This window comes from Strix uralensis, chromosome Z (genome assembly GCF_047716275.1).
Source record: "Strix uralensis isolate ZFMK-TIS-50842 chromosome Z, bStrUra1, whole genome shotgun sequence".
Taxonomy (NCBI): Eukaryota; Metazoa; Chordata; class Aves; order Strigiformes; family Strigidae; genus Strix; species Strix uralensis.
This window is the reverse complement of record NC_134012.1, coordinates 45079256-45083261: the sequence shown is the minus strand read 5'-3', so window position 1 is coordinate 45083261 and position 4006 is coordinate 45079256.

Sequence of the window (4006 nt, the reverse complement as noted above, 5' to 3'; positions counted from 1 at the left end):
ATCATCACATATGCTGGTCCTTTGTTACTGATCTTAGTTATTGACAACTCTATCTTAAGCAGGAATTTCCAGCCCATAGGTCAAACACAGGGTGTTCGACATGTTGGTCTGTGTTATTGCCCCATGGCAGTGCTTTTTAGCCTTGGAAGGGAGCTGTAAACAGAAGGCTCTGAAATAGTATTCACTGAAGCTGGGTTAAATTCTACTCCCTATGAAATTCAGATTACATCACTAACTAATTTTCATAGTCACCTACTTCTAACTGCAGTTCTGATAGCCCATAAAGATAGGGTTGTATGACACCACTCACCTGAAACTAAAAGAAACATTAGAACATTCTCTCCATCACATCTGTATGAATACCTCCATACACATGCTGCAGCCCCAACAGCTAGGCAGTATAGGTGGATCCCCATGGAAACATCTGGGTAAGTTCCAAAATTAACACTTCACTCTGAGAAATCAGCAATTTGAGTGTGCCGTGTAACTCAGTCAGCTCCAAGCTCAGTTCATCAATGCCACTGGGAGACTGTGCAACATTCCTGAATAAGTCACAACACTGTTCTTTCTTTCCTGTGTTATTCATGTCCTCTTTTGTGTAATCACAACGCTAACCAACTGGATATGGGTGAAATGAATCAGAGGCTGTGTTCCTGCAAAAGTGTGTGTGACTAAGCTCATTTGTATATGCAGATTTGTCTGGAGAGCTACTCTGCTGAAATATGTTGAGAAATAGAGGATGCAGTGAAAGTACCGAGTTTCTGTAACAAATGCTTGATATATGACGATAGTAAAGTTTAGGGGAACATGGAAAAGGTGAAGCAGTGTGGAGATGTCAATGACAAACAGGGAGATAATGAAGTTCAGTAGGAATGTGGAGCCTGCGCTCTAGTTCAGGTGCTAACAGCAGCCCAAATACTCCAGAAGAGTCCCACAGTTTCCCCTCTCAGTGAAATCTGGTTTAACTCTCAGTGGTTCTTCTCTTCAATTTGAATTTGAACCTCCCTGAAACAATGAGTTCTCCCCATTTAACTCCAACAGGAGCAGATAATCATCAAGCATGCTGTTGCATCCTCATCGTATTCCCATCCCATCTCCAACTGCCCTGAGGCTCCTTCTGTGAGTGACTGTTATTCATCTGAATAGCTGTCAAGTGGGAGTAGATACAGATGAGTATTTGCAGAGTTGAAGTCCCAGTTGTATTATAAAATGGCCTGAAACAAGCATTGCTGTTTAATAAGAGACAGTAGGCTTTTGAGAGACATTATTTGTGTATTCCTGCAACAAAGAGAGGTCTGAGAGGTGCAAATTTTCTGTAGAACTTTCTCCCCCTTTCTCAACAAAAGCCACCTACTGCCCATTGACACACTACAACTCCATGCCACAGTAGATCCCACTGTCAGGCAGGACTCCTAACCAGAGCACATGACTTCTCACAGAGGGAACAGCATCTCTCTCCCTCCCCCTGTTAAGACTTGGGCCTCAGACATGTTCCCCAGCATTGCCTCCTCCCTCAGTGGGCAAAGATGGACCACACATTTTGGACCAACTTGTGCCAAAGGGTCTTTCATTCATCTCTTTAGCTGTAATGTCAGAATTATGTCTCTGGTCCTCACCTTCTGGTGAAGACAGCTGCAGGCATTTGAGATCTCACAGGTCACCAGCATCCACTGCCCCTTTGCTGGGTGTTATTGATTGTGTGAATGGCAGTAGTGAGTGCATGCTGGTCCCTACACCATATGGTTCACAGGCTGATGCATTAAACAAATCCCCCGTTGTCTCTCACACTAAGATTTGCTAGGAAATATCAGTCAGAGCTTTTAGCTTGCAATATGACAAGAAAGGGTCCTCTTAAAGCATGTACAGTCCCTGCAGAAGCCCCAGTGAGCACAGTAGTTCCTGCTCAATAACCTGGGAAATGTTGAAAAGGAGCCTCTGGTTCCTGTGGGTCAGAACAGAGAGTACAACAGCCTCTTCTGACCACAACATCTGGTTGCAGGCTGATGCCTCTGTCAAAAAAGCCTTCAGTCTGAGAAGGACCAACTTATCATAAAGACTGTTAAAATGTTGCTCAGTTTTGTCTTCAACCCATCTCCCAGCTTCTTTCTGAGCCAGAGAGTCAGAAGCAGATAACACCGTGAGAGGGCATTGGAAAATAACTAGGAAAGAAAGTAGGCAACATAGCATCTGGAAAGCTGAGGACTCTGCAGTATGTCCTCCCTGATGTGGAATGGAAAGTTTCACTGACCAGCTCTTAATTCTTTACCTTGCACTGCTAGGAAAAGAAAACTCTCCTCTCACAGCACCTTCATCAGAGAGGAACAATTGCCTCCATATTTAATGCAGCCCATAATCAAACCAAGTTATCATTGCTCTGCCTGGAGACAGGAGGTTACAACATTTTTAGACTGATGTTATTGAGTCTTTAGTAGATATTAAAGAATTTCTCAGGAAAAAAAAGAAAAGAAAAAAAAAATCTAAGGCCGTCCTTGTTTAGTAATGAGCTTACAATTAAAAAAGAAATAAATACATCTGGGCGCTTCACACCTTCAAAAGCCTTGAAAAAAAATAAGCTGCATTCAAAGTGGTATTAATCATGCTCAATCTATTTTCCCTCTCACTGCAAATCAGTGCAGTTTTCAGCTAACAAGAATGGGTGCCCTACTTGAGCCGGCAAACCCTATTCCCCCTGGTAGGAGAGGCACTTAGCATGGCATTACCATCATTACATCCCAAGGTTAAAGGCAATGAAACTCCAGGAGTGGCAAAGTCAAATCAGTTCAATTGTCTGATTGTTCATACTCATGAAGTAGTGAGGCTGGCAGGGGTCCAGCATAAAACTTAGGGCTTTCCAGAGGAGCTGCTTTAAGGTAATTCATTGCCCTCTACAGTAGCTTAAATCAGAAGGGCTAGAATGGTCACAGTAAATGTGACTCCTGACATTTCTTAAGAGCAATATTAGCAGATAGCCAGCTGCTAGGCCAGATGTCAAAGGTGCATTAAGAGCACTTGGTTTTGATCTAACCCCTTCCTGAGAAGTAGAATGGATTTGGCTTTGAGCAATGCAATAAAAAAAGATTGTGATTAATGAAGCAGTACAACTTAATAACATAAGTTGATTCCTGCTTCCTTCTCTCCGGCATTTTCACTGTCCACAAAGCAGTTCTTTTACTTATCAGCAGGGACATGTAAAATGTTAATCATCAATCTGTGGGCCATTAAAGAAGTTGCTTTTCCTTTCTCAACTTGAAAACCAAGGGGGAAAGATAATAGGTTTGGTTAACAGAGCTGTTCAGATAATGGAGAAGTTCAAAGAAAAGCTTCATGGAGTCAGCATGGGAGTCAGCATGGGAGCTCGGTGCCTTAATCCATCCCTCTTACTAACCTGAGTTCAACATCTAGGTAAGGACTGGAATTCAGGATTGAGATGGAGGAGGAGTCTTTATCTTTACTGAGATGTTTCGGTTCAACATGGCCTAGAACAGCAAGAGAAGATGAGAGGATACTACTCCTTGTGCCTCATCATTTGAGCAGAGAACACATTGCCAGAAATAACCACTTAATGTCTGCATTTTTGGACTTTCCACTAGGTAATGAAGTAAAATGCATGCAATTGAAAATTCAAGAGGGAAAACTAAATAGAACACAGTGTCTAATAAACAGTGGATATTTATAACAAGAAGTGAGCATACAGAGGTCTCTCTGTAGTCATTAGACTGGTGCAAAGAGCACCGTGCACAAAAACATTTTTGCGTAAGCTTGAGCTTGGAAAATAAAAGTGACTGACAATATTTAGAACAGGTTTCATGCAGCTCTATCAGCCATTTTGCAGTCTGTGGATGAAGACATCAGTCCTGCTGTTCCAAGGAGAGGACAGGGATGTAATTATTCCAAATATCAAGAATTACTGTGAGACAGCTGCAAAACTATGACAGTCAGGGGGCCCTGGAGTTGCTACCAAAATCAAGAAACCTATCAAAACCTCAGTCCATCTGGGACCTCAGGC